The sequence below is a fragment of the Sciurus vulgaris genome (assembly GCF_902686455.1).
Source record: "Sciurus vulgaris genome assembly, chromosome: 15".
NCBI classification, from domain to species: Eukaryota; Metazoa; Chordata; class Mammalia; order Rodentia; family Sciuridae; genus Sciurus; species Sciurus vulgaris.
In genome coordinates this window covers 1,128,156-1,142,672 of record NC_136476.1, presented here as the reverse complement: position 1 = coordinate 1,142,672, position 14,517 = coordinate 1,128,156, and positions in this window count along the sequence as shown.

Genomic DNA, 14,517 nt, shown 5'->3' with positions numbered 1-14,517 from the left:
AAGAAACCTTCCAGTTATCATAGCATGCAGTCAGCAGATACGAATACAAATAAAGTTAAAATTAAATCAGCTCCAGGAATGTGCTTTCCAAAGCATATAAATAGTTCTTTCAAGAATGCACTCTCTCCTGACTTAAAAAAAAGAAGCACAGTAATGAATTTTGCAAAATTAGATGATTGACAGTGTCCCTTTAGTACGGTTAGGAAAGTATATGGTAATACCAGAATACAAAAGTAGGATTTGAGATATTTTGTTAATAAAGGGATCATATCATGGCAATATAATAATGAAATGGGTTTCTCCAAGAGCCTTCCTGGAGTACACATTTCATAAGATGTTCCCTAAACTAATGGGTGTAGGATTGTATGAAATACCTTTCGTGCACAACTTCAGATTCTCTTGGCCTCAACTATCTTCTAAAGTTAATGGCAGCTTCTGTGCAGGTCAACTTCCTTCAGGTGCCATTGTTGTACTTGTAAAAAGCAGGGGAAGCAGGCACTTAGACATCCAGAGCATGCACAAGCCCGGAAGGTTAGGCCCTGCAGAATGAACTTTAATTAATTGTGGAGGAAACCAGTGCTTAACTTCAGGCTTCTTTCTTCTTCTTCTAGAAAGCCCCCAGCCTGGTTTCATCCAGCTTTTCAGATAAGCCCAGATACAGGATGTTCTTAACATCTGCTGATGGTTCTTCCTCTGTCCATGCCAAATCCCTTTCTACTATAGTTTGGATCTGAAATATACCCCAAGGACCACGTGTTAAAGGCTTGGTCCCCAGTCCATGATGCTATGGGAGGTGGTGGAACGTCTAAGAGGTAGAGCCTAGTGAGATGTCCTGGGTCACTGGGGCCAGGCCTTTGAAGAACGCTAGGGGATCCCGGTCTCTTCCTTTTGTGCTCTTTTATGTCGCAGTCATGAATTGAATGATTTTCTCTACTACACTCCTTGCCATGAAGTGCTACCTCACCATAGGCTCAAAGCAAAAGGATCAATCTGTTATGGACTGAAATTTCCAAAATTGTGAGCCAAAGTAAATTTTTACTCTAAGTTGATTTTCTCATGTCTTTTGTTAGAATAATCAAAAGCTAGCTAACAAACTGTCCTTCTCTGGATTATGCTCCCTAGTGAAAAGCTTGAACTTAAACCTATTTGAGTTCTGCTTTCTGCAGAACCCAGGAAACACACATAATTTAAACATTCTCACTTGGAAAATGCCATGCACCATATTTCATTTCTGAATGGCCACAATGCCCAACAGCTTCTTAAAGGTCATAAGAAATTCCGCATTTAAACAAACAAGGAAGCAAAACAATAAAAAACCTGCTTGCTCTTTAACTTTGGTCGCCAAATGAACAACATCATTTGACCATAAAACACACTGGAGAAACTGCTTGCTATGGTTTGGATATGTGGTACCCCCAATCTCATGTGTGAGAAAATGCAAGAATGTTCAGAGGTGAAATTATTATACTGTGAGAGATGTGACCTAATCAGTACATTAATCCACTGATAGGGATTAACTAGATGGTAGCTATAGGCAGGTAGACACAGGTCACTGGAGGTATGTCTTTGGGGTTTATATCTTGTCCCTGGTGAGCAGAGCTCTTTGTTTCCTGATTGTCATGTCCTGAGTTGCTTTCCTCCATCACACTCTTCTACCCATGATGTTCTGCTTCATCTTGCATTCAGAACAGTGGAGTTGGCCATCTATGGATGTAGACCTCTGAAACCAGGAATCCTAAATAAACATTTCCTCTTCTACATTGTTTTTATCAGGTCTTTTTGGTCACAACAACATAACAGATGACTAAAACACAGTTCTTTAAAACTGGGTGTAAGAAATGCATCCTGGGAAATGAAAATTTAGAATTTACTGTATTCACATTAAAGATTTAGAACTCTTCAGAGAGCTTATTAATACAAGTGAGAATGGTGGTCTCCAAAAGGTATGTCAATGTCCTAACCCCTTAAATTGTGAATTTTACTTATTTGGAGAAAGGATTCTCACTGATGAGATTAAGGATATTGAGAAGAAAAAATCATCTTAAATTATTTGGGTGGGCCTTAAATCCAATAGTGTTATTATATGAAAAAGAAGGAAACAAGACAGGTACAGAAGGAAAGGCCATGTGACCAGGGAGGCAGAGGTTGGAAAGAATAGCTACAAATCAAGGAATGGCAAGAACCACCAGAAATTAGAGGAGACAAAGAAGAATTCTCCTCTAGAACTCTAGAAGGAAGTACAAACTGCCAGTTTTGGACTTCTGGCCTTTCAAACTGTTAAACAATAAATTTCTGTTGTCCTAAGTCACCTAGTTTGTGATAATTTGTTATGTCAGCCACAGAACACTAACGTAGATCTCATGCCTAATGGAAAAGACACACAGAAGGGACTTGCCTCATCACTGAAAGCCTGAATTTGGAATTGTTTACATGCAAGCATGTTATTCTTGGGGGCTTGTTCTTATAAAAAGAGATTCTGAAGGCCTTGTTCTATGTTAGGGTGAGCAGAAGAGAGGAGATGGGAGGAGGGTGGTGAAGAAGGACCCAGTGCCTGGGAGACATGCATTATAAGCACAATATACATCAGTCTACAGTTCTGGATCTTGCTTTTTCTCATTTGTAAAAGGGTTTGAGGAACTAATCATTTCCCTTCTAGCTCCAAACTTTGATCACCCACAGGAATCCTTAAACCATATCTTCAATACCCTTTAGACTTTTGTTTACTTAGTTGTTTTTAGTGGTGCTCAGGATAAAACTCAGTGTGAACATACTAGACAAGTGCTTTACCACTGAGCTATATCCCCGACCTTTAAACAACTTTTAATACCCATGGTTTAGCTTCCCATAGTTTTGGTCACCCACAGTCAATGGCAGTTCAAAAATATTAAGTGGAAAATTCCATAGTTATTAAAAAATAAACAATTTATTAGTTTTGAATTGCATGAATCATCTCTTTATCCAGTGTATCTACACTGTATACAGAGTCCTGCAGAACTCTGTGAAGTGCCTCTGACAGGTTGGCTATGCAGGACGGCAAGCATTATACAGCTTCGCAAATGGAAAAGGCTCCAGTGGGCATGCAGGTGCACCTCCTGCTTGTGATATGAATCACCTATTTATTCAGTGTATCTACAGTATATACACTACCTGCTGGTTAGTTACCTAGTAGCTGTTTATGATTATCGGCTTGACTATCATAGTATCACAGTTCTTGTGTATAAAGTTCACTACTATCTGCCATTTCAGCCATCTAAAGGGAATTTTGGAATGCTTAGGAATGGATAAAGGATGAAAGGAGAAAAGAAGGAAGGAAACAGTGTCCTCTTAAATAGTCAGGAACATGCTTAATACAATAAAATAGATTTAATCATAAGTTTATTCAATTATGAACATCCATACAAGACCATGTCCTCTTCTTTTGCACTTAAACAATTATAAAATTATATAATTTAAAAAATTATCAGACTACAGGGGCGACAGGTGCACTTAAAATATTAGGTAACTGTGGCTGAGTTACTTTCAGTATAGTTAACTGACTATTAATTGCCTTAAGTTTTGCTTCCTTGACCTATTTCAGAAGAAAATTTGGAGAACAGTCTTGATTGCAAACTCCTTTGTAAATATAGATTTTCCTGAAGTTTCTCTAAAACTGTAACTTCTATTATCTTATTGGTCTTTGGGGAGGGAGTAGATTTTTCTTTTGAAACCCTTAAGTTCATGGGGACCTAAAGTTCCATACAAAAGATTCACCCACCCTCAGTCTTTTGGAAATCCAAATGTTTCCTTTCAATAGTGCTTTTAAAACCTGTGACCCATGACTATTTCAGAAAAGTGAAGTTTAATTTTTTTTCAAGAGTTGAATTATATAATTTTTATATTATATTTTTAAAGTTTACTGGAGTTATTCACTACTTTAAAGTTCCATGATGATCAGCAGGTAGTTATTTGTTTTTGAAAAACAGCCTCCTTAAAGGCCTTTGCCCTTATCTTAAAGTGAGTTTGCACCTAGTGAGGTGTGCTGCATGCCTGGAGCCTTTTCCATATGTGAAGCTGCACAGTGCCTGCTGTCCTGCATATCCAACCTGTCAGAGGCACTTTACAGCATTCTGCAGGACAACCTCCAGGCTCCAGTAAGCAGCAAAGAGATTCTTGAAATAGAGCCAGATGCAAAACACAGTGACAGCTTTGGATTCCTTCCAGGGTTCCAAAAAGAAGCACTGCAGATACGATCATTTCTTCACAGGATCTTTAGAAAAGAGGTGTGGGGGGAGTTAACTAACATCTGTAGAATCTTTCCATGATCAGAAGTAAACAAACTTATTAAAGAGTATATATTTCATATAGATGTTTTCACAGGACATTTGTAGAATGTTACAACTATAGCCTTGTGAGTGTAGAAAATCCAGGACAAGAAACAAGAATGCCTGAAAGGCAGTCCTGATGTGGCCGTTCACTACAGGCAGAACTGCAAGCTGGCCCTTCACAGCTCACAGCCTTAGTTCCTTCTTTATAAAAGGAGAGGAGGAGACCTGTTTCTCAGGGTCACTGTGAGGACAAAATGAGTTTGATGAAAATATCTGTCATACATATGTAAAATATCATTAAGAAAGGTTCCAGAGAGCACTTTCCCAAAAAGGACATGCATTCATTCTTGGATGGTTACACAATTCTCTACCAAGCAGCAGAAGGGTGCCCTAAATGTCCAGAGTGATTTTTCCTTTTTTGAGAAAACAGGTTAGTATTGAGAATCTTTACATTATGAGGCAGTCAAAGATTTATGTGCACTATGGTTCCCCTGAGTGTGCAATGGCTACAGAATGTTATTACAATAATTTCCATCTGCGGAGATGTTGGGGGTTAAATTCAAGAACTGGAGTACTCAACCTGTGTGACAGAGTCAAAGAAAGGTACAGCTTCAAAATATTCCCATTTATTGGAAGGTTCTAAGTCTACAAATGTTATCTTTCTCCTCCCCACTTTCTGTGTTCTTGAAAATATGTCATCGAATGGAGCAAGGAAGCTCAACAAAATTTCCCAGAGAAATTATGCATAATTATGGGTCTCTGTTCTTGGTCAAGAACTTGGCATTAAATGGACCATTGATATGCTACAAAAAGAAAAACACCACAACTGCAAATCACTATACTTATTGAGACTAGGGATACTATGTTCTAAATGGTAGACTATGCAAACTAGAATCTTAAAGGTGACCCAGGCCAACATCTCATTTCAGAAAAAAAAATTAAAACCCAAAATGTTTCCTCTGTTCACAAAGACCCAAGGGTTCCTGATTCAATATTTTCCCTATATTCTACTTTGTGAGTAAAGAACTAGATGAAGAATATGCCCTCCACTTGGCTATACAAAGAAATCACAAACCCCATAATTTATCATTTTTATAAGTGAGAAAAGTATAATTCAGAGAGTTTTAAAAGCTTGCTTGTAGTTGCCTGGATCTGTACCATCCAAAACCAAATGATCTTATTATGATCATTAGAGTAATCACTGACTAGTTGTACAACCTGAAGCTAGCCACTTAAACTTGACCTTTGATACTTAGAAAAGCAATCATTGGGTCAGCAACTTCAGTATCACCTGGAAGCTTCGTAGAAATTCAGAATCTCAGGCTCACCCCATTCTTATTGCAGCATAATCTTCAAGTGAAGATTCTAGAAGCTTTCTTCTTTTTTGTTCATTTCTAAAAAAGGACATGGATTGGGGTGCTCTAGACCATCCCTTTGAGCACTAATAAACTATGAGTTCATCCTTTCTTACCTCTCTACCCCTCCACAACCTTGCATCCTAAAAAAAAAAAAAAAAAAAAAAAAAAAATCATAAATGTAGTGTAAAGGTAAAGGTAAAGGAAAAGTTAACAGGGACAGCATTTCTTTTTATTGGGTTCTTCTTTGAGTCAAATCAAAGAACCACTCTCTTCTCTTTGTCAATACCTTTCAGAAGGGCTAAGGGTGAGTATCCTCCACAAAATAAAGAGAATGAGGATGCCATGCATATATTGGTTGGACAGGCCTATCTAGTAGAGGGGAAGGAAGGAAGCTTTGGCAATTAAGACCAGCTGAGAGGCTTTCTTCTCCCTCTTCACTGTCCTCTGAGATTCTCCTAATTCTTTTCAGGCATATGCATGACATTTGGATCCAATGACTGATGGGCCTTATCTATCAGAGTGAACAGAGCCCTCAACCAGGAGTCAAGGAGACCTGTGTGCTTGTCTCAGTTCTTCCACCAGAACAGCCATGGTGGAGAAGCTTACATGATTGGCGCAGGCTCCTCCTTTCTATAATTAAATCATCGTTGTTGTAGTTTTTTTTTAAGTACTTTCATTGACACTACCAATCTGCAAAATCAGTTGTTAAAAATCATCTGCTTATGTGTCTAACTGGCCTGTTGTTTATTGGTACACGTTTGGTAATAAATCCTTCATTTCTAGCCCAGGAGTTTCTTGCCCAGTGGAACGAGAATGCTCCGAGTGAGGGTCACAAGAACCAGGATTCCCATAGGTTCAGAAACCTAAATCTTTTAACTCAGTGGTTTTGTCATTTTGTGTCAGATAACAGATCAATCGCTTTTCCTTTGGTCCTGAACTTACTTAAAGGTGCTACCTTTTCTCACAGTCTTCTTATCAACTTCTACATTTTTACATGACCAGGGAAGCATATACCCAAGAGATTGATCAGCTGAGCCTGTTTTTGTGTCCATGGAAATTAGTTCAAAGGCAAATTTAATAGACCAAGTAAATTTCCTCTTTAAAAAATTCCAATGGCTTTCCTCTGGATTTAGCCCCATTTCTCTGAGGCTGCAGCCAGTGTTCATAGCTAGAGCACATAAAAGCCACTTCTTGGTCATTAGCCTCAACCTTTGCGCACAGAGCAAGGCAGAGTTCTTCATACGCATTGAGCTAAATAATGATTTTCCATTCTCATAAACATGCAAGTTTTAGGACTCTGAAGTTGACTTTGAAAGTGGACACAGAGTTACACAAAGCTTTTGTTTGCCAAACACTTTGCAAATCATTTCCCCCTCCACAAAAGCCTTTAAAATGTTGACTTTCTGAATATCTGTGCCCATGGGGTGACTCTCTTCCATGGGACCTTGGAAGTAATTTATTGTTCAGGATCTGCCAGCTCCTGGATCAGGAAAGGTTGTGAATGTTTATGGCTCTTCAGGAAAAACTTTTCTGAAACTAACTGGGAGAAGTTAGGGTCCTTTCATTTCCCCCTATGGTACTGAAACATTCTTGTGAAGCTATTTTAATTTTAAATAATTGAACTCCACAAGTAAATATTAAGTCAGAACTAATGAAATGCTTCAAAATAGAGAGATGGAACAAAAAAATCTTGGGTGTAGTAAGGTTTTGGTTTTCTTTACTATTTCTTTCTTCTTTTTTCTTTCTTTCTTTCTTACAGGAGTAGATACATGCAAAACTGACATTCAGTCTCTCTTTGAGAATGAGTTCTGTGTAACTGAAATTAGCTCATGTAACTAAGTCAGAGTTGAATGGGCTAAAAACAGATCTACAAATAAGAGCAAGGCTGTAGACTCCATTTTCCCACAGTTACTATATGAAGGAAATAATTAGTCATCTTCCTGTACCCGCTTTAATCAATAATTCATGAAGATCACATTTTGCTGTAAACACAATCACAAATCACCAAGAGAGAAGTAGAATTTATTTTTATTCATAGATGGGCCAAAGAATCATCTGCTCAGGTTCAGAGGAATTAGAGGTAGAATTATGGGCAGGAGGCACACCCAAATATTTCCCCAAACACATTACTCTCTATTTGACTATCACAATATTCTCAAAAACAAATGAAGAACATGGCATAGCGACTTGTCTTCCAGAATGAGGAATTTTAACCCATATGCAAAATACACCACTGCAGTGTTTTAAAGCATACTTCAAGCGTGCATTCAGTAGCTGCTTGGTTTTCTCACCACAACCACATTCTGTTCTAGGCACTGAACAGGATATATGGAGATTACCAAGTCACTCTCACTCTGAAGTCACTTTCCTAGCACATATTGAGTCTGACTGACTTTATGGACAAGAAAAACGAAAATGAATTTTGAGAATGATAAAGTTTTATGGATTCTGTGTGACAGTGTCAAACAATACAGTGAATACTGTGGACACAATTGGATTTTATTTTGCTTTTGCATTGAATATTCTAAAAGAAAAAGAATTTTTTGAAAATGAAAAAAAAAAATGTACAGATAAGGATGATGGAGAATCTTACAGACTTCCAAAAATAGATTGAACATTTATTCAGAACCCAGATTTTAGCTGCATTGCATTCTTTTAAAGCTTTGTTTATGCAATTCCCCATCCTTGCAGTTTTCATGTACAGAGCAAACATTTGTAAAAAAGCTCCAGTCCCAAAGGATCCGAACATCAACTCCCCAGTTTCATTTCTAGAAAGCTAAATAAACTCATTTATTTTGAAGCCAATGAAATAACAATAACATAAAGTAACCACTTTTTGCTCATGTTGCATGAACAAAGATGTGCATGTGTACACACATACATACACAGAAACATGCACTAATCACTCTAAAACAAAATACAAGGCCTTACTAAATGACTTGAAAGATCATTAGCTTTACCCAAAATTGGCAAAGAAAGAAAAAAAAAAAAAATACAATTAAGCTTTAGCTGTCAAGGCCAGTATAAAGAAATGAGAATATTTTTAAATTTCCCTTTTGTATGCCACTGATGCTAGAGGAGATGTAGGTCTTCCCTTCTCCTCATTGGCTTTTCCTGGCCATTTATCCTCCTTCTGCCATAACCCCACCACTACCTCAAATCCTGTGAAGTTCAGCCATAAGATGATGCCACATGCTGGTCTTCCCTGGGGCAGTCCCTAGCCCCTCTCTCTCATTTCTTGAAGAGTTTAGTTTACTCTTTGCTTCACTGTTGTTCTCTCCACTGCTACTTCTATTATGATTCATGAAGATTTAAGTATCCACACAGTACTTCTGATAATTTAGGTTCTCGATTCTCCCTTCTCTGAATCCTTACCTCCTATGAACTTGCATTGTACCTCTATCTCAGCTGCCCTCTCCAAATGATCCAGCCCTCGCTGGACCTTATAATTACCATGAGCTGTGTCCCTCCAATGGTCTCAATGTCAAGCTTCTACTTTCTGACCATCAGCTCCTATTTTTCCTGATCACAATCTTTCCTGCTCTACCTCCAACAACACCCATAGTCCCTAGGACCTCTAATCACCTCTCCCTCATTGTTTCCCTGCTTCTTGCCCTTCATGTCCTCTTCTTCCTTGACCTCACCTCCCTCCCCTTCCCACTATGTGCTCCATTGCTCTACTGTCTTTGTACCCAAAGTTCTACAAATAATTTTCTAAATTCATTGCCACCAGATTTTCTCTGAAATACATTCCAATCAGTTTTTGCCTCTGTCACTCCGCTACAACTCAATACAATTTCCTCTCTTAGTCCTCTTCTTTTTTGGTCTATCTGCAGAATTTATGCCAGTTGATCATTTCCTTCTTCTTGCATCACGTTCTTTAACATGGCTTCAGAACACTATTTGCTCTGAGTGTTCTCTTTATATCATTGCCTACTCTTTCTTATAAGCTTTATTGGATTCTTCACATTCTCCTGACATCTAAATGTCAGTGTGTTCTAGAGTTCAGTCTTCACATCTCCTCCCTATTTATGCAGACTCCCCATTTAATCTCATCTAGTAGATGTCATTGCTACACTGATGACTCCCAAATGCCTGGCAGCAGTTTGGGTCATTCTTCAGAACTTCACATTTGTTTATCCACCTGCCTTCTTGGATATATAATGCGTATCATAAACATAACATCTTCAAAGATAAACTCTTTTCCTCGCCATATCCCCATCTCATCTCAGTAAATTACAACTTCATCTTTTCAGTTGCTCAGGCTCAAATTCTTGAAGTCTTCCTTCCCTGGCTCCTTTCTCTCAGATCCTTCTAATATAATATCAGTTACTCTTGGCTGTCTCTTAGGAGTTATATCCAGAATCTTGCCACTTCTTAATTTCTGCTTCCAAATTTCTTGTGGCGAACACTGCACTAGCCTTCTGAAGTTTGCCTTATTCTGTCTTTGCTTCTTTCTCTGTGGTATGTATGTGTGTGGTTTTGTTTCGTGTTTACACAACAACCAGAGTATTTTTAAGATCTAAGTTGGAGCTATAATTCCTCTGTCTCAAATCTGCCAGGAATTTCTATCTTTCTCAGAGTACAAGTTTTCACTGTAACTTGTAAAGCCCTACCTGGCCTGGCTCCTGTGATTTCTCCATCTCATCACCTGTGATTGTCTCTCATTCACTCCACTTTCGTCCCAACAGGATATCAGCTCTGAACAATAGTATTTACTTTTCCCAGATATGTTTCTTCTGACTCATGCAGAGATTTGCTCAAATGTCAATTTACTAACTATAAAATTAGCACCATGCACCATTTCTTTTTTGTCCATTTACCCTGCTTTATTATCCCTTCACACTCACTATTATCTGACACAATATATCTATGTTATTTATCTGTTGCCTGCACCAGAAACCAAACTCTCTGACAATAATACTTTTGCTCATTTCATTGCTTGGCTCAGGACCTTCGAAATACAATGGATGACCAATTAGCCTATATTGCCTGAATACATTAATCTTTAATCAAAGTATATTTGCATAACTTTACACACTCCAACCCACCCCTACAACCAAATTCAACCACTAATTTGGCCATTAAGTATTTTTTGAGCCACTTCTTTAGGTACAATATAGCAACAAAATAAGAACACTGAGAATATGAGGAGAAATTTGCTCACAGAAGTTGGCACTGATAATCACTTAAATTTTTTTCTACAACTCTCCTAAGATGATAGTTTGAACAATATCTCAGTCAAAAAGCAGGAAATCAATTGTGGCATTTATCTGTCTGTGAAAGATAGATGCAAATACCAAGATAAGTAAAGGTTTAATACCTGCACATTGATTAAATGAAGTAAGAATATAAAGAAAATTTTCAAGGAAATTTGCATGGTATATTTTGATGGCCATGGAGGACTTTGAGTCATTGTAAATCTCTTATGTTACACTTGTGATTGATGTAATCTCTCTCTTTGGCTCTCAAAAGACAAAAAACAACTCTACACAGAAAAAACATAATAAAGTTTATTTGCAAATTAATATCTCTAATGAGCAGCCTGACACTTTCTGGAAGATATTTCAGATGTGCAAAGAGTTGTTTTTACAGATTTATTTTATTTACTTCAGTAAATCCTGAAAGCAGCAGCATACTGATATTGGGGTTGGACAAAGGATGGCTGTCTTTTATTTGTGCTGCATTGAATTTGTGTTTTGCACATGTGAAGTATGGTCTAGTGGGAAGAACCAGAGAATGAAAAATAGTAAATAATTAGTTATTCCTCTAAAAACCAATGAAGTTAAACTTCTTTTCACACGCTTGCTATTCTTTTAGGCTTCCTTATTTGTTTTTTGCTCAGGTTTTGAATTTTCTCTCTTCTGCCCAGAACTTACTTCCCCCGGGACCTCTCACAATTTCCCTTTAACTTAAATGTCACCCCCTAAGGGTGAGAAGACAGCAATACATAATTGGTCCAGCAATATATAATTCTTGTTGGGGGGGATAAATTTTAAGAGTGCTATTGAGCAGTAGGATGACTAAAGTTAATGACATTCTTAAACATGTAAAGAGAACAGATATTATGGTTATGTGCACTCACCATAAAAAGAATGACTATGTGAGGCAATGCATTTTTTTTAGTCAGATGTGATCATTCCTACAATACATATGCCTCAAAGCATCATATCACACATTGTAAAAACACACAATGTCGCCCGTCAACTTTTTTAAAAAAATTTTAAACTACAAATAGAATAAGAGAAAATTTACTTCCTCAAACAGCCTTTAACTGACTGTTCAAAATAATTAAACTCCTGCTCATATGCTGTCTTTGACATTACCCTGCTTTATTCTCTTCTTAGAAGTTATCACTGCCTGATTCGATTTTTAATTCCTCAAAACTGTAGGAAGTTCCTAATATTTGCATACCCCCTCATTAAAAATAGCTAATGTCCTTGAAGATTGCCAATGATGGTGTTTGTATTAATGCTATGTTTATTATCATGACTGGTAACCATTTGAATTCTTTTAAAAGATACATTTAAAATGGAAATCTTAAAAAAGTATGTCCACAATTTTAAGAAGAAAAAAATTCACATCTGTCTGAAGTTATTTTGTTTACCTATTTATTTATTTGTTGATTCACCTTCCTTAGCATCACCAGGTGACTTACTAGAAATGCAGATACTCAGGCCCTGCCCCAGACCTACTGCCTCTAAGATTCTGAGGGTGGGACCCGGTGATCTGTGACTCAGCATCTTACCTGAATGTGCCCAACAATTTGAGAATCACTGTGGGAGATGCTTGCTGAGACCTCTTCTCTTTGTTGCACTTAACTTCTTTAGCATTGAAATTACCAAAGAATTTCATAGGCAGAAATGAGAACAGAAAATAATATGATGAATAACACAGTGGAGCCCAATGGCTCTACTTAGCAAATTTTAGTATTATGTCATGTTTATTTTAAAATATTAAAAAATACATTTCAAACATATTTGGAAAATTTTTGGTGCCAATGGTTTCACAGTTCCATTCTCTTCCCACCCTTTCTAGAGAGGTCGCCTTAATTAATTCAGAGTTCACCGTTTCCAAAGGACTCATATAAATTTACATTTCCATTAATAGGGCATAAGAATATCGATTTATCTATATACTTCCAACATTATCTTACTCCCCTAAAGACAGATCTATGTATTATAAATTAAATGAATACTGCTCTTCAATCGCCAAGGGAACGAGAAGTAGTAGAAAAGATTCCCAGGGGGAAGACTGAGACTTTAGGCTAAGATTCCTAAAGTGGGTGGACTGGGACAGTTCTTTTTGTTAGCAGAGTTTTCAGAAAAAAAGAACTTATGCAAGGAGTCAGGGTTCCAGTGCACATTCAGGAACTTGGGACTCTTATTCCCACTTTGACCCATAAAAAGACTATTGGCTTCTCCTTACAAACCCATCTAGTTTTTCAAGCTCCTCCTCCCACCCTAGGCACCCTAGGGTTTTGCATTTATTTGTTTGTTTTTTCTTCATCCCTCTGAGTTCACAGATCATACTTTCTGGTACATGAACCCTGAAAACATATGTGCTTGAAGATTTTATAGCCCCCATTTGAAACCTTCTATGAAATGTGCTAAATTCAATGCTTATACTATTCCCAGTTCCTGAAGGGTTGAGGATAAAGACAGGATCATGACTTCAATTAGAATATCGCAAGTTGAGTTCTAACAATGGACCACTACTTAGCCACAAAGTTTAATATTAGAAGCACTGGTGTGTGGGGGTGGTTGAAGGCATCTGATTTCTAACTTGGCATAAATTCCATCCATTAGCTTCACTGTACTGATTTATTATAGCAGTGAAATGTCCACTCACTGAGCCAATGTTGAGCTTTATGATCTATGTGTCATCCTTTGCATTTTATGTAGGACAGAGAGGTAAACTGAGTGAATGAGAAATGTGACTGTATATTCTTGAATTAAAAAATGCTTTCTGCTTTTATAGGGCATATTGTGACCCAATTTAAAGTGTGCTTTTGAACTTTTATTTTAAATTGGTTTCCTTAGATAATAATTTGATATACTGTCCTGGCTTCCAGAACTTCTAAAGTATTATCTTTGATTGTCAGTGTGCTCAGGAAAGGAAAAACAAAGGATAATGAAGAGAAGAGAAAAAAGAAGAAATTATGACAGGGGAGGGAAAGAATATAAGAGGAAAGGAATGGGAAGAAAGAAGAAAGAAAAGAGAGAAGGGGAGGGAAATGTAGAGGAGGAGGATTTACAATGGTAAGATGGTTTTGTTTTCATGGGTACATAGTTGTCCTTAAACTTTCACAAAACATGAAATGCTGAGAAGTCAGTAGGCTTTTCAAAATTACTTGGGATATCCATGACTCAAAGTCTTGCTCCTATTTTTAATTATCTGTCTCCAAAGAAATATCTGTAATATCTATTTGAACACAGTACTAGCTAGGGACAAGTATGTTGTCTTGTGCAGCCTGTCTTGAGGGTACAAAGGGACATAAAGCAGGACAGATCTCTTGGGGCTATGCTAAATTGGGTAGACTTTTTAGTTCTCAGTTGTTGGATGACTTCCTGCAACCTAGAAAAGTTTTGTAGTTTAGTTCCAAGAAGTTCATGCCAGCATATCTCAGCTTTATTTTGAGCAGAGGCGGAATGACACTATTCAATCCTAACAAGAATCTACTTATACCAAAGGAAGAATATGGAATAATTATATGTGGACATGTTCTCAATATTTATTTAAAAATTCAATAGAAAGAAACAGTATTTAAAATTGTTCAAAGGATCCATGTTAATTCTGGGTATTCTCAACTATCCTGCTTCAAGGAAGATAATCAAGAAGTCTAGTCCACAAAC